The sequence below is a fragment of the Olea europaea genome, chromosome 3 (assembly GCF_002742605.1).
Source record: "Olea europaea var. sylvestris chromosome 3, O_europaea_v1, whole genome shotgun sequence".
Lineage (NCBI taxonomy): Eukaryota > Viridiplantae > Streptophyta > Magnoliopsida > Lamiales > Oleaceae > Olea > Olea europaea.
The window spans coordinates 12,337,500-12,355,595 of NC_036239.1; positions in this window are offsets into that span (position 1 = coordinate 12,337,500).

Sequence of the window (18,096 nt, forward strand, 5' to 3'; positions counted from 1 at the left end):
GGTTAGTACTTGTACTCATAGAAGTTTGATGGTTTGGAATTCTAGGATACCACCTTTGGTTGAAAAGAGTATGAGTTCAAGAGTCTAGAACTGAGGGGGAGAGGGGCAACGACCAATTTTTGAAATTCGAATCACATATCAAAATAAAATATGATGCATCTTATGCTTCTCTTCATAGTTTTTATGACTCGAGTGATTAAGCCTACTAGGGTATCTAAACCCTGGTGTTCTTTGGCCACCGAGTTGGGAGTAGTCGACTTAAACTCGTTATGGGGGTCATTAAGAAGGCTTAGTAGACTGAAGTCTTGCACATAAGATATCAACAATAATAGTAGTAGTAATAATAGCAGCAACAGTAGTAATACACATTCAATATATATGCTCATAGAAAAAGAAATAAAATGGGATTTAGATTATAAAAAGACAAATGCACCTGGTAAATACTTTGAGATTTGAATTCTAGAAACTGACGGTATGACTTCGAGAAATATTTACCATCTTCCTTCTAGACTTACAATTATCTTATTTTGATCACTTTGTGTATAAAAATGCATTTTAATTTTTATTAGGAACCACATATGCTAGAATTATTTTGGAATTGGAGAGAAAAGCAAAATGAGTGATTTTGCACAAGACGTGTGAGAAAAAATAACCACAAAAGGATTGAGATTATCAATAAATCAACAACACTTGATTGGTTGTATTCTAATATGGGTGTGAGTTCAATGTTGGCTAATCACACACACTAAATTGAGCACCAAATAAGTAAATGTTATCTTTGATGTTGTTTGGATCTTTCTAAAGTGTTAACTTAAATTCAAACTTGAGGCATATGGGAAGTGGTTCAACATTGAGTATGTTATTTGTGAATTGCTTAAGAGTACCAGATTACTCACAGTAAGGGGGCTGGGAAATTTTTTTGGCATTTTTTATTCATGGCTAGGGTCAACATGTGTGACTATCTGGTGCAATTCTGTGGACAAATTTTCTGTACAAGTGGCTTTCCCCAAAATTTATTGTGCAACCTCAATGTTTATCGTTCAGGGGAATACATCAGTGATAGACATAAATTCCACCACATACATTGCATCAAGCCCAAATCGATGCTTGTGGATAAATTTGTGATTGCTAATAATAAAACATCATCTATCATGACAATTTATTGGTCAAATAGACTAACGCAAGGATGAACATATTCTTTCCAAAGAGCATCCCGTCTCTCATCGAGAAAAGAAACACACTGTTACTGACATCATCAGTATCTTCATTTTTTGATTTTGAACAATTAGCTTGATTTGTTCCACCTTTGGATAATTTTTCTTGAGGTGTCCGGATTGTCCACCCCTGCTAAAATAGGGATACTTTGGTTTGTCAAAAAGAAAACAAATGACTTTGGTTGTATAGACCAATGCTTGTGGTTCACCAAGCTAGATCGTCATCTCCGTCATGGTCCACATGTACTGTCAAGCTAACAAGCAAACCGCTTTGACAACATTGCTATAAAGTCTGAATCCAATTTCCAATAACAATATCAATTATCTAAAAATGTCTGCTTAATTGTTGGGAAATATGAAATCGGCTACTCTAGTCGAAGTATCCAACTGCGTCGCCTGATTTGATTAGAGAATTATGCGTCTGCTTGTTAGGTTAAAAATAATATCTTTAATAGATTTTAACAATAGTTAATGAAATATTACTGATTTACACTTCTAAATTAATTACTCACTCGGCAACTCTTTATTTAGTAGTTGGATAAGATTATATTGAATAAATATGTTAATGGTGTAAAAATGTATAGTTAAAATTAATTATTAGTTTTGATCTCAATTTTTAAACTAAATCAATTGAGTCCTTAAGCTCATGGTGGAAACAAGCTCTCATGAGAAGGGCTAGTACAAAAAAAAAGCTTGAACTTTTTGAGCTCGAGCCGAACTGAGTCAACTCACGGACTTTTACGTTTTTTTTACTCGAATATATGAAAAATTGATCGTTAATTTAAAAACTACAAAAATAATCATGCAAGTTTTTAAATTTTACAAACTAAGTGGTAAGGCAGGTCACACGAGCATACATACAAGGCAGCTCATATTTGGGCTCGTGTAGCTTGTGGGCTAATAGGACTCTAGTCAAATCTCATTTTTTAGGCTTGGCTCATGAACACAAACTTCGATCACAAGAAGAAGGTCAATGGAAGAAACAGGCAGTGATTATTTTGATTAACTTTTATTAGATCATTCTTCCAAAAATCAAACTTACTTACTTCGCGTTTCTTTATGCATGATCATCAATGATCTAACTATGCGTGTTGCTGGCGATAAATGTTTAAGGATGTATGATGTGGTTAAGGACAATCTTCGATACAAGATTTCTGAAAAGGTACGTCGCTTGTCATACATTCGCAATTACTATGAACCCTACCATAGATTTGATTTTGTCAATGGAATTGAACATTTGAGAACATTTTTGCCACTGTCCAGAATGACGCAACGTGATGTAAGATTTTTCACAGTCCAAAGAGTTTTTGGTGATATATTGCCAAAGTTGTACTGCCTAAGAATATTGGTCTTGCACGGTTATGAAATATACAAGCTGCCCTGTTCTATTGGTGATTTAAAACATTTAAGTTACTTTGACTTGTCTACAACACTACTCAGACGGTTGCCAGACTCTCTAACCACTCTTTGTGACTTATAAGTATTGAATCTAGAAGGTTGTTCCAGACTTGCCAAATTACCCGCGTGCATAGGCAATCTTATTAATCTTAACCATCTAAACATTGCTAATACTTATGAAATACATGAGACACCTCAAAGAATTGCTCGATTGACAAGTTTACAGACATTATCTAACTTGATTGTGAGTAGAAGTGGTGGGCTGAAGATTAAAGACTTACTAGATTTCTTACATTTGAAAGGAGAAATATCTATTGAGCAATTGTAAAATGTGGCGAACGTTCAAGAAGCAACAGATGCAAGGCTAAGGTACAATCCAAGCCTTAACAAAATAAGACTAATATGGAGTAAAAAGTTTGAAAAAAACTAGAAATAGAATTCTTGAATTAGATGTTCTTGATGCACTTAAACCCCTTGAAAGCTTATCAAGTCTGGAAATTGAATTTTATGTTTGTGCAAAATTTTCTAGTTGGATTGGGAATTGTCATTTTCTAAGTTGACAAAGATAAGATTCAAACTTTGCGAAAACTGCATAAATTTGCCAGCATTAGGGCACCTGCCTTGCACATTCAAGGCATGTATCAAGTAAAAGTGATTGGAATCCTTATTCAAAGGCGAAGCAAAGAAAAAAATCAAAGAAAGATGGAACCAGATACATTCGACGCAAAGGCATCTTGGATCCCGGTTTAAAGACTTTCCTTCTTTCTAGCGAAGAGATGCTGATCCCCAGGATAAAGGCTATTCTTTTTTCTAAGGTAATGCCAGGTTCTGAGGAGGAGATTGAAACAATTACCAATGAATTTCCCATTAAAATCTATTTTTAAATAGTAACATAATATTAATAAAATTACAAAGGCATTTATTAAAGAAGAAAAGAGTCGAGCAAATTCATGCATATTCCTATTTTATTACGTGAATAGTGGTAAGTACATATCTACCAAACAAATAAAAGGTATGATAGCTTTCCATGTGTGAACTACGTTAGGAAGTAAGAAAGAGAGTAATCTGTTTTGATTTCCCATTTTCGCTTGGTAAGTTTTGAAATAAACTCGTTTGCATAGTTATCAATGTCGAAATTTTATAAAATTTTAAGGAAAAGTAGGCTTCCGTCGGTGACATATGAGGTGTTAAAATATTTCCCAAAATTCCGCTAACACTAACTAAACAAGCTGTTTTCTTTTTCTATCTCATAGGGTAAGTGTCAAAATAAATTCATTTGCATAGCTATCGATTTCGAAACTTCATCAAAATTTAATGTAAAGTAGAAAGTTCCTTATAAAATGACATAGTCAAAAATTAGCTTCCGTCGGCATCATATGAAGTATTAAAATATTTTTTCAAAAAACCCAGTAGCGACCTGGTTGAGAGGTAAACCGGTGCAGTTCACTTAAATTGACATATAAAATTTCACAGACAGCAAAACCACATGATTTCAAATTTATTCAGTAGTTAATTTATGTGGTTATCCAGCGCCATTGATTTTGTCTAAAAATTCCAAGTAACGAGTGTGCTATGAATTTTTAAAGTCAAGACGGAAACTGAAATTTTTAAAAGACGGTAATACTTTAATTTGCTAACACTTCTCTTTTCTTTCTTTTTGTAAATGGTGTTTTGTAAGTTAACTTCTATAACACATATTTACGTTTAAACATAACTTATTCATGAAGAAATATTCTTAGAATAGTTCCACATATGACGTCCATAAAAATCCATATAAAAAGAAAAAAATGTAAACATTTCATGATCAAATTAAAATTATTAAATCACCGACTTCCTCCATAGCATATTGCATCATCCTCTCCCATCATCCACATCCCAAGGAAATCCATTTAACCTGTAGGAAGGGAATTAACCCATGAGTTTAAAACTCAATAGATATCATCATTGCATTTCGTTATCAAATTAGAAATTTCGAACTATAGATTCATATCACCACACGTAGATCGATTTTCGGCAATATTCAATTATTATAGCATTATCATAACACATAGAACCAAAGAATGATCATTCAAACTGTTGTAGTGCCAAAGCACTGTATCCGGAGGTATCATTTCATTCAAACATTTATTGAAAAATCATAATTTGAAAACGAAATAAACACTTGCATCTCTACCTACCTTAAATTTTCTTTAATATAAAAGAACAAAATGTGTAGAAAGTCTTTCTTCTTCTCACCCTTGTTATTTCCTTAAGCTTAACTTGAAATGAATTTATTTATTTTTTGAGAGAAAATACGAGTAAATTCTAATTTGAGAAGGTGTGTAGTGAAAAGTGACATTTATCTTCTGGTAACCTTTCATTTTAATGAAAAACTAAATGGGTGAGTTGTATTATCATTAAATTTGTTAAATTAGGTCTTTAACTAAGAATTTGAAGAGTTTCTAAGTCATAAAAAAATAATTCATATAAAAAGTTTTATAAAAGCATCTACATGGTGATTCAAACCTATGTTGCCTATATGAAATAGCATGTAGATGACCATTGATGTAACCCGGTTATTCATTAAATCTTTATAATCAAATTTACTTAAACTTAATCTTATAAATTGTCGGGCGTTTAATTAACTTATGGCTTGGGCTTTCATAATCTTAAATGGGTTGAGCTTCCGTAGCTCATTTCTTAAATGGGTCAGGCTCGTGGTACTAGATCAACAAAAAAATAATAGCCTAATTTCATTTTATTTCTTGATCTTCTACAGAATCACTATTTCCATCACTAGAGATTCTGACTTTTGAAGACATGCCAGAATGGGAGGAATGGCATGGATTAGCACCTAAATGCCATTGAAATTCCTAAACTTCGCAAATTACATATAGGAAAATGTCCCAAATTGGTTAGGCTTCCAGTTCTTTTGTTTGCTTCTCTTCATGATCTGAATGTGGAATACTGTAATGAAGTGGTAATAAATTGCATGCACAATTTGACCTCTCTTACCATTTTAAAATTGAAAGAAATTGTAGGGTTAACTTCAATTCGGAAAGCATTTAAACAGTTTCCATTGAAACTTGAAAATTTTGAAGTTGGTGACTGTGAGGACTTACCAACCCTGTGGCCAAGTGAAAACATTGTCCAAAGACTATTCAACTTACAAATAGCGTCAGTTAGAAGGAGTCCTAAGCTCTAGTCCATTCAAGAGATTGGTGTTCTTCCTATTATTGGTTCTCTCGTTATAGAGGATTGTGCATCTCTGGAGTTGTTTCCCAACAATATGTCTGCATATACAAGTTTGGAAATCAGAAACTGTCCATCATTGAAAAAAATGATGACACTAGAGGATTGTAGAACCTCACTTGAATATCTTAGTATTCAAGGTTGGGCAAATTTAAGTTTCAGAAATTTAATGGGTTGTCTTCACAATTACTCTAGTCTCACTCTGCTAAGAATATTATACTGTAATGATCTGGAGTCATTTCCCCAAGATGGCTTGTTCACTCCCAATTTGAGAGATCTTGTAATAATGTTTTGCCAAAATCTCAAAACCTCACCAGATTGGATGGAACAGCTATTGTCCCTTGAGACCCCGCTGGTAGATTATTGTCCTTCGCTAACAGATTCCTTTCCCCAATGGAATAGCCCCCCAAATCTGACCCAGCTTGCAATCTTTAATTGCGACAAACTAAGCCCCTGGAGGAATGGGGCCTGCACAAACTCAAATCTCTTCATTCATTCTCTCACAGTAGTGGATATCCCGAGTTGGTTTCATTTTCTAAAAATGATGAGGATCAACACTATGTGGTTCCTCCATCTCTTCCTCAATTGTGCTTTTATGACCTACCAAATCTTAAAACTCTATCAGATGGCTTCCAAAACCTCACATCTCTTCGACACTTAAAGTCCACAATTGCCTGAAGCTTGAGGCATTGTCTATGGAAGACCAGCTTGTCAGTCTTTGGAAACTTGACATTTATGATTACCCGCTTCTTAAGAAATGTTGTTTGAAGAACAGAGGATACTACCGGCCCATCATCTCCGATATTCCCAATGTCAGAATTGATTGGCGTTCCATCCATGACCCAGACACCAGTCCAGGGATTCCATGAGGTAACTGATGCAATTCGCTATTTACCAATCTTGTCTTTACATTATGTAAAACAATTTTGAAGATTTCACCAATGTTTTCATAAACCAATACGAAACTTCTGCAACAAATTGTTAAATGAATCATCATTTTATCCTAACATCGTAAGGTCCGAATTGATGGGGGCATCCTTTCTATCTATAAATTAGCATCATTTTCGTAAATTCCATCAAGCATTTACCTGCTACCATTCAGTCTGCAATTCATCAACAATGTATCAGAATTTCATTGGGCATAGGATCAGATCATTGCATTTGGAGCCATAGAGTTAGAACATCTCTAAGAGACTCTCTAAACATGATATGCTCACTATTTTAGACCCCGTTTGTCATCCTTTAAAAATTTAAATTGTTTGCTACAGGATCATTCTCCACCACACATTCACAGAATAAAATATTCTGCACATAAATCAATAAAGATTCTTTACTTTTTAACCACACATTTTCCAAAATATAGTATTCAATAACTCAAATTTCCCAAATAAATTCTATTAAACAGGCCCTTAAAGAGTTAACCCTTTAAATCACACTCCAAAAAACTCTTCAAATTTAACATTTTAATTTAGAGAGTAAGTTTAACTCTCCAAACTCATTCTCTATAATTAAATGCATCCAAAGTGTTTCAATTTTCAATTTAGAAAAATAATAAATGTTGTTTGGGAGTAGTCAATTTAAGTGTTTAATATAAAGAGTTTATTAGAGTACTCTAAATTTATAAATGTTCTCAAAATGGTAGAGTATGCATTTTAAAAATAGAGGGTTTCTTTGAAATTTAAATAGAAATCATGCTTTTCAAATTTAAATTGATAGTTTATGACAAATTTCAATTCTAAGGTACTAATTACAACTCAAGCATTAGTGTCATTTATGAAAGTTACTCTGTATCCAATATATGTGCTTCTATTTCATCTTGTTATAACCCAGACCAAATCTGAAACTAATTTGTTGAAAGCGAAACCCTGTGATACAACATGTTATGCAACGGGGAGGTAAATATGATATAATATGAAGTATATGATCACACATAAAAAACAAGATTAAAAGCAAGAAATAGATTGACAGATGAACCGAGTGTTTTATTCAACAATCAATGGAGAAATTAATATTATTACTACAATCTCAGCAATTTCTAAATTGAATGAAGAGTCCATTATTTATAAGGGACATGTCAAACCACTAGTAGTAACCTAAAAGATGTAAATTAGGTCAAAATACTTGTGAAACCAACAAAAGGAGAAAAATTCTCGTGGTGTCGTCGCTAGAGCGCCGTCTCATGCCAGGCGAGCGACCGTCTTGTCGCTCAAGTGAGAGCTCGACGACAGGTGGGCCACAACTTTCTGCTCCAAAAGTTCGCTTACTACTTGAGCGGCAGGGTAACAAAAATGCGGCCACGTTTCTTTCCAATCCATAAGTTTGATCTCTCCAAGATTGCTAATCAAAATCACGTAACCCTAGATTGAATTTGGATAAAAAAAAAAAACTCAACAATCTCCATCTTGACACAAATTCCAATGCAACGAATGATGTTTCAAAATTTCTCCATCCGAAAAAATAAGTCTGAATGAAACGAAACAACAGAAATCTTCAGCTCAAACCAAACTTCTCCAATCACACAAGAAAATGCTCTTCCTCTTCTACAATATCTGACACGAATGTACAAACCCAAACACCGGTTTCAAAAATTTCACAAAGAATTTAAAAATTACCAAACAGGGTCAAAGCATGCCCTGTAGCAGAATCAACTCTTAATACTTTCATTGAAGACCCTCAAAGATCCCAAAAGCATGCACAACCAAATCAACATCCTCGTACCTATCTCCAATGGATCTATTCCTAGTAGTTGAATACGATGGAACCGCGGACAGTAGTGGCAAAGCGAAATTATCCATATCCTTCAAACTCGTCTGAGAGTATTCTTCAATATTCGGTACCAAACTGAATATTCGCCATGGTACTAAATATGTACAGACTTTTCTTCACAGATTCTTTCCTACCTTGCAAGATGTATAATGGGACCTCTTCCGCCCCTCCAATACCACACGGATACCCCTCTGGACTCTCAAGACTCCACCTCCTCTAAAGAATGTGTACCCTTCGAGTCAAGAATACTCAACGAAATGAGATTCTTCTTCAAATCTGAAATATGTCGAACATGATCAAGTGTGTTACATGTTCCATCTACCAGCTTCAATCTGACTCTCCTAATACCAGCTACTCGATAAAATTCGTTGTTACCCATGAAGATACCTTGTATAATCGTTTCATATGTTTCAAACAAATCCCCGATTGGAACACATATGGAACACACAAGTTATATCCAAGATTCACTTCTCGTCTGGTTTGGATTCCATATCAGAAATCGCTAAAAGAACTCTATCACTCAAATAATTCTTAGCTATATTGGTCTCGTCCGAAGAGTTTGATTACTTCCCATAATTTGTAGCCGAATTACTTTCCTCTGCAACTTCTCGTAATATCTTTTGATGTTTCCCTTCTTCTTCCAATAAAAATAAATTTGATTGCTAAAACTCAACCTCAACTTACCCCTTCACCAATCACCATGAACCACAAGACCTTCTCCATCTCTGGACTCAGATCATACTAGATGCTTCATCTTCTATTTTGAGAACAGGGCATCGTACACGTATTTAATGGTGAGAGTATCACGACTACACAAAATCGTGTTCCTAAACGAAGTGAGAAACGAGCACAACAAGATTAAGGCCAAATCTTCTTCATTATATTCTACCTTAAACATCTCCAAACTAGTGATGAAATCCTTGAACACGGCCCGATGATCTTCCAAAGATCCGCCTTCTACCTGTAATGAGAATACAACCTCTGCTTCACATGCAATTTACTCATTTGACTTTTAGTCATGTACAATTACTCATTTGACCTTTTCGATCCCTCTGTTGTTTCTCCTCTGTTGTCCAAGTTGTGGGCATTTTGTTAAAATCCAACAACAGATCATCCAAATCCATCTACGTCAATATAGCTTCCTTCATTTGCTACAACAAAAATCTTGTATTGTGATCCAAAAGCGGAATTTTATACTTCATGGTTTCAATCGAAAATAGAAATCTCAAACAAAATCACAACCTTGCTCTGATACCTTGTTACGATCCGGACCAGATCTAAAATCACTTTGCTGAAAATAGAACAGCTTTGACACCACGTGCTATGAAACGGGGAGACAAATATGACATTATATAAAGTATATGATCACACACGAAAAAAAAAGATTAAAAGCAAGAAATAGATAGGTAGACAAACCGGGTATTTTATTCTACAACCAATGGAGAAAATAATATTGTTACTACAATCTCAGCAATTTCTAAATTGAATGAAGAGTCTAGTATTTATAAGGGACGTATCAAAACCGTAGAAGTAACCTAAAAGATAAAAGCTAGGTCAAAATATGCATGAAACCAACAAAAGGATAAAAACTCGTGCAGCGCCGTCACTCACTGGCCTTGTCACTTGAGCTAGTGGGCGATAGCTTCTTGCTATGGAAGTTTGCCTGATAATCAAGCAACTGGATAATGAAAATGCAGCAATTTTCTTCCTGGTCCATAATTTTGATCTCTCCAAGACTACTACAAATCACATAACCCTAGACTGAATTCGGGTCACATACACAACACATGGCATAAATATGCATACAATTTTCACTTTGACATCTAGCTTCCACTACTCTATCAAATTGTTTCTCATTTTAATCAATGCATATGTTCTTTGGACTCTTCACTATATCCAAGAAATGTGTCAAACTTAAATTATGAAAACAACAATGTCCAAGTTAGTTTCTGCTATTACGACAACCAGCTACGCAACAAACTAGGTAACACTTCCTGGCTTTTTTTAGCGTGATTGAGGTGGCACAGATACTATATATATCTGTGGTAATATAGTTTTCAGTAGTGCGTGTGCCATAGTCATTTTTACTTGAATCAACGAGAGGATGGTCACTTGGGTAGTTGAGGTATTCAATGTCATATTAATGGTCAAGAATTCAATAAATATAGGAATCAACTTGAATAACACTGCTTCATTCATATGTCACGTTATTGACCTTTCTAGACACATACTTGATTTCTCAAGAGAAAATTAATGGGTATCTATTTAATTGACCTGAAATCCGAATATGTGGCTGATCCTCATTTTCCTGAATAGGAGTTTGCAATAGGCTGGTAGACATAAGTGCAGAGAAGAGTCTTGTGAATGACAATGGAGATGGTATACTTGTGCATAGATTATGAAAGAGAACAGAAATGAGGTATGGATGAATTCACAACAAATGACAACACCAATTGATAAGGCTACATCTAAAGTTATCATATGTATTTACTTATTTTGGATTCTATGATTCATAGCTGATAGTAATTTTCTCGTTTTAGTTGTATAGAGACCTGACCAATTCTTGTGCAGGCAAATCTGATCATGATCATGATCATTTCTCAGATGGAAAAAGAACAATATATATAAACGAGAATCAGTTCAAAAGGTGAATGTGAACGGAATGCTGGTGTACACATTAAAGGTATTTCAGTACTCCTCTAAATATTTTTCTAAAACTAACTACTTCAGACTTCTCCTATTCGTTTCATACCGTTTTTTTCTTAATCTGATAAAGGGAATCAAAGGATTTCATCCCTCTACCCTTACCAAGTCATGTTGCTTTACAGGAGGAAGATATTTACAGTTAACATATGAAGGTGGTCGACTGTTACTTCACGGTTCATGTATTTAAACGAAGTTTATCGGACATAGTGCTGGAGTTAGAAGCTTTAGGAGTTTATTCAACAAACAGTTGATTGATTAAATCTTTTGGAAACAATTTCAAGATTCCTAAGTGGATCTTCGGGCTTCTTTTGATGCATCATGAATTTTTATTATTTTTTTATATATATTTTTCAATGATTTAGTAACAGCATTTGTAAAATTATTAAAATGTAACTATGTATATTGTTTGATTAATGCAGATGCAATTTGGGCTTGCAAAGAATAATATGTCTTTCTGATGTAATTGCACAAAAGCTCATTGTAAAACTTGATAAATTGCTCTTAAATGATCGAACTGAATTCTTTCTTTTTTGTAATTTTCTAGTTTTAGGTATAAACTCAGAATTTCAAAGATTTGAACATCGAGAAATGCATTCAAGCTCACCTCGCCTAAACTCGTAAATCTTGTCAGAGATCCTTGCATTAGTGTCAAACAATGAGATATATATTACCTTAGATATCTCATATGTATAGGAAATTGCACAGAATCAGCTACATACAGGAAACTGCACATAATCTAGATGATTACCTTAGACATAGGAAATAGCAAATAATCAGGCTACATATTTTTCTTTCCATAGAATCTGGCCATCATGCTTGTATAAATACTATGGCTGTATATTACTGATGTAGGAGGATCTGAGTGTAGGAGGATTCGAGTCGAATGATGCTGATGTGTCAGATAGCTCGTTGATGGCGCTGAGATACCATGAGATGGCGGATCGGCACAAAGGTGGAAAATAAATGCAATATTTCCTTAATTGGGGGCAATTTTGGCACAATTTTGGTAATTTGACCATAACTTTGACTATGGTTATTAGAATCACTATTATGACCCCAATTCGGAAAGCTCTCTTCAGCGCACACATTGTTGTCACCTAGCTATGCTCAATGAGTGTCAATTTCGAGCCCAAAATCCATTATTTTCCTTTCGAAAATTCAATTTTTAGTTATTTTTTACTATTTATGGTAATATTTCGTTTTTTTCTAGACGTTAGAGAATCCGGATTGAGCCAAATTTTTGGCAACTTACTTCTTTTATTTCATATTTTATTTCAGTGTGATCGTTAGGATTTTGCCATTTTTGGTAATTTTTCGATAATTTCATATTTTTGTAGCTATTTAATTTGGCTTGTGGGATAATTTTCGTCATTTTGCATTGATAATAAAATTAAGTTAATTTCAAAGATTTTCTCTGTGTTCTAAGGCATTTTCTTTCGTATTCTCTTGTGAATCATCTGTTGCAGCTAGCTTGCAGGATAATCGCTATCTTGGCCGGCGTCAATTACAGAAGAAATGAATAAAATCCAATAATCTATCTCTTTATATGGTATTAGAGCGTTGTGATTCTTTGCATGTGCCATCTCCTTATCTGATCCACTGTGTCTGACAATTCCAGCAACCGTCTAGTCAATAATTCTCATGAAGTTTTTGTGACCCTCCCTACAATAGTACAACTCATTAGTGATGTATCATCTCCATATTTCCTACACTCAAATTACCCAGGCTCCCTGCTATCTCCACCTGAATGACTGGTGAAAATTATCACACTTGGCATCACTCCATAAGGAAAGCCATGGCAAAAAATGAACTTGGGCTTTGTGGACGGTTCACTTACCAAGCCAACCAACTCCCCTGCCGAATCACAACTCTAGGATAGGTGTAATGACATGGTGTTCTCTTGGATTTTCAATAGCATTGACAAATCTCTCCACGGTAGCTTGGTTTATTATGACAGCCCCGTGATATTTGGATAGACCTTGAAGGTCATTTTTCTCAAAGTAACAATCCTCATCTCTTCCGTCTTCGACGAGATCTCTCCACTCTCCAACAAGGTGGCTCCATCCTTACTTAATACTATCACCGCATCAAGTCTCTTTAGGATGAACTCGAAGCCCTATCTCCTCCTCCATCATGTTCACGTGGTGCACTCAAGAATCTTCAAGCCTCACAATCTACTGAACATGTTTTCCAGTTTCTAACTAGTTTACATGACTCCTTTGCTGCCTACAGACTCAAACCTTGGCAATGGACCCACTCCCCTCTCTAGTGAAGGTTTACTCCATCTTTCACCAAAAAGAAACACAGCGTCACCTTCATATCTCTATGCTGCCTCCAAAAAGTGTGGCTCTTGCTGCATATCCCTCTTCCTCATAGTAGCGTAACCCTTCTGGTCGTGGACGCGATCGTCCCAAATGCACTCATTGTGGTAAAGATGACCATTAAAAGATAACCTGCTTCCGTATTATCAATTATCCCACCTGTTGGCGTCTCTCTCGTCAAACCCATGCTTGCCAGTCCGCTCACTCCAACACTACTCGACCCTCCAGTGATGTTTTGGCTCTTGGTCTCAATCCTAAGCAGGAGCAGCAGCTTTTGTCAATAGTACCATCTACTGCAAATTTTTTTGGTAATTCCATTGCTCTCTCTACTCACCTGAATTCTATTACTTGACCTTGGATTATTGACGCATGTGCATCCGACCATATGTGCCCCTCACTCGATGCCTTCGCCACAATTCATCCTATTGCTCATCCATGCTCAGTCACTCTTCCCAATGGTGACTCAGTAGTTGTCACTCATGTTGGTTCAGTTTCTTTATCTTCACATATCACTCTTAATCATGTTCTCTATGTTTCGAATTTTCATTACAATCCTTTATCTATTTCACAACTTACTCAATCGTTACAATGCCATGCTCTTTTTTCCCTTCCTTTTGTGTTGTTCAGGCCATCAAGACAAAGAAGCCGATTGGGGCTGGTAAAGTTCGCCATGATCTCTATTTCTTTACTTTACCATCCAGTTTAGCCTCCGTGTCCACTTCACATGCCCACTTATGGCGCCAACGTCTAAGCCATCCATCTCTTCATACTTTTAATACGTCTTTAAATATTTTTCATTCCGTACAATCTTGTGATGTTTGTACTCGAGGCAAGTTGTCACGTTTCAAGTTCATTCTCCTATCAATAAAAGTACTTTTGCTTTTAATCGCATATTTTGTGATATATGGGGAGGTTATCCCACTGCTACTTTATCTAGTACACATTATTTCTTAACAATCGTCGATGACTATTCCAGCTACACTTGGGCATATTTGATGAAATTAAAATCGGATACCTTCACATGTTTCCACCATTTTTTTGCTAATGTCCAAACTCAATTTAATTGTACGTTCAAACATGTATGCATTGGTAACGCCCAAGAGTTTTAGGCCCATTATCTCTAAACATCTTTCAACAATAATGGCATTCTCCATGAACGTACTTGTGTCGAAACACCTGAACAAAATGGTGTTGTCAAACGCAAGCATCGTCATTCAACGCTGCCTTTCGCTGCCAAGCCCACTTTCCCCTTAAATTTTGGGGTAAATGCATCCTCATTGCCACCTACTTGATCAATAGAATGCCTTCTGCTACCTTAATGCACAAAACACCCTATGAACTACTCCATCACATGACACCTTCCTATGGTTATTTACATGTCCTAGGTTGTCTATGCTACGCATCTACCCTATGTAGTGATCATGACAAATTCTCCCCTCGTGCCCATCGGTGTGTCTTTATTGGCCATCCCTCCAATCACCATGGTTATCTTCTCTACGACTTAGACACTGCCACTACATTTATCTCCCTGACGTCCAATTTCATGAAACCATATTTCCTTTCTCCTCCCCTACTTCAATACCCTCGTCCACTATTCTCACACCCACTAATATTCTTGACATTCCTCACCCACAGTCAGTCGAACCTTCCTCCCAAACCACCAACGAAGCTACTGCCCACTCGACTCTCCTCCCTGAGATCCGTCACCACCACCTCGCCACACTCGAACTCGACACCCTCCTCATCACCTCCATGATTACATATTTCCTATCCTTCCATGTACAAATGGCATGACTTCATCTCCCCTACGACCTTCTTCAGATTTGTCCTACTCCCTCCATTTTACCCTTAACTATGAGCGATTCTCTCATCAACACCGCTCTTTTATCTCCCATATTATTAACATTGTAGCTGAGGCTTCATGTCATGCCCATTAGTGACAAGCAATGAACTCAAAAATCATAGCCTTAGAATCTAATGACACTTGGTACCTCATCTCCCTTCTTCCTGGCAAACACCCTATTGGTTGCAAATGGATCTACAAAACAAAATTGAAAGTAGATGGTACTATTGAACGTTACAAAACTCGCCTTGTGTCCATGGGTTACACTCAAATTGAGGGATTGGACTATCATGACACCTTTGCTCCTGTCGCCATACTTGTTACAATCTGCTGTCTTTTATCCATCATCGCGGCTAAAAATTGGTTCATATACCAACTTAATGTACACAATGCTTTTCTTCATAGGGATCTCGACAAGGAAGCCTACATGAAACCCCGTCCCGGATATTGTAAAAAGGGAGAAACCCGCATCTATCAACTGCACATATCTATCTATGGCCTTAAACAAGCCTCCCGCAATTGGTTTTCTAAGCTCTCTTCAGTCTCACAAGCTGCTAGTTCCAATCCATCCGTGGCCGACCACTCATTATTCACTCTTTCATGTGGTTCATCCTTTGCAGCACTCCTGTCTATGTAGATGCTATTGTTTTAGCCGGTGATGACGACAACTTACTCCTTGATGTCAAGACTTTTCTTGCTAGCAAAGGCAAACTCAAAGATCTTGGTCCACTCAAGTATTTTTTGGGAATTGAAGTCGCTCGCTCACCTTGTGGCATTTTATCAGTCAACAAAGTACACCCTGGACATTTTATCTAACAGTGGTTATCTCAACTTCAAGCCCTTTACCTTATCCATGGAACAGAATCACAAACTCCAAGTTGATGTAGGTAACCTTCTAACTAATGCTAGCCTTTATCGTTAATTGATCAGCCCGTTTACTTTATCTCACAGTCACAAGACCTGATATCACATATGCCATCAACATTTTGAGTCAATTTATGCACTGTCCACGATAGCCCCATCTTGATGCTGCCATTCAAGTTCTTCGCTTCCTTAAAAACAATCCGAGACAAGGACTCCTATTCATGGCTACCTATGACTTTCAGGTTCGTGCTTATGCTGATTCAGATTAGGCTAGATGTCCCACTACCCATCGCTCTACTACTGGTTATTTCATCTCTCTTGGTTCTAGTCCTCTCTGCTAGCATTCGAAAAAATAATCTACCATCTCTAGATCTTCTGCTGAAGCCGAATACCGTGCCATGGCCAACGTTATTGTGAACTTACGTAGCTTCGTACATTACTTCATGATTTGCGCATCCCACATCCCTTACCAATGCTTCTCCATTGTGACAATCAGGTTGCAATATATATTGCTCGCAATCCTATCTTCCATGAACGCACAAAGCACAAAGACATTGATTGTCACATTGTTTGTGAGAAACTTAAGTCCAACCTTATCACCACCGCTCACATTTCTAGCTTAGCTCAACTTGCAAACATCCTCACTAAGGCACTTGGTGTTATCTCTTCACACGGATCATCTGCAAATTGGGCATTTATAATCCCCATGCTCTAAATTGAGGGGGTGTGTCAAAGATCCTTGCATTTACTATCAAACAATGAGATATATATTTTCCTTCCTTATACATCTCATTTGTATAGGAAATTGCACACAACCAGGGTACATACAGAAACTGCACATAATCAGGATGATTACCATGGACATAGGAAACAGCAAATAATTAGGCTACATATTTTTCTTTCCACAGGATCTGGCCATATAAATACGGTGGCTGTACATTATAGAAGAAATAAATTGAATCCAATTCTCTATCTCTTTACAAAATTCTTGGCTATTCAGTCTAAGAGAATTGGCTTGTAAGAATAATAGACTCAGCTGCCTTTGTAAAAGCACAACTAATCTGAATGCTAAAGGTTATTTCCTGTTTTCATGACAAAAATTAAAAGATTATGCTATTGTTTGGTAGAGATTAGAACTAGATTTTTAGTAGATTTTGATAAAAATCGATGGAATGTGTGGTTGAAAAGTCGTGGGTCCTACAAAATGCCTATTTAAACTAATTTTTGATTTTGACTTAGATTTTAATTAGATCTTTTAGAGTTAACAAACTAGGCTAAATAAAGGATGTTTATTGGTGAAATGTCGATAGGTTTAACTAGACAATACTAATAGGATTAAAGGGTAAAAACTTCAAATTTAATTTGTCGTCCTAAGCAATATCTAGTTAAGAGTTAAGGAAACATGACTAATTATGAATAGTTCAAACTCAATTGAGGAATCCTTCGACTTGTATTCCTACAACTGTAATTTCCATTACTAACACAATATTCTTGCGTGCCAAACCATGAAATGCTTGAATCAAATCTGCAAACTCTGCTTAGGAAAAAATAGTTGGATGTTGTCTGGTGTCTTGTACCAAGGGTTATGCTGCTAGTGCTATACAAGCTTATAGCCCCCTCACAGGAGGGGGCCCCATGCTGATCGAGGTCCTTTGTACCAAATATTTCTAAGTACATCCTTTTGCCTATGTTGATAGGGTGAATCCAGACATTTTGTGTCACGGGGTTAAAAATTAAAGTGTATTTAAAAAAA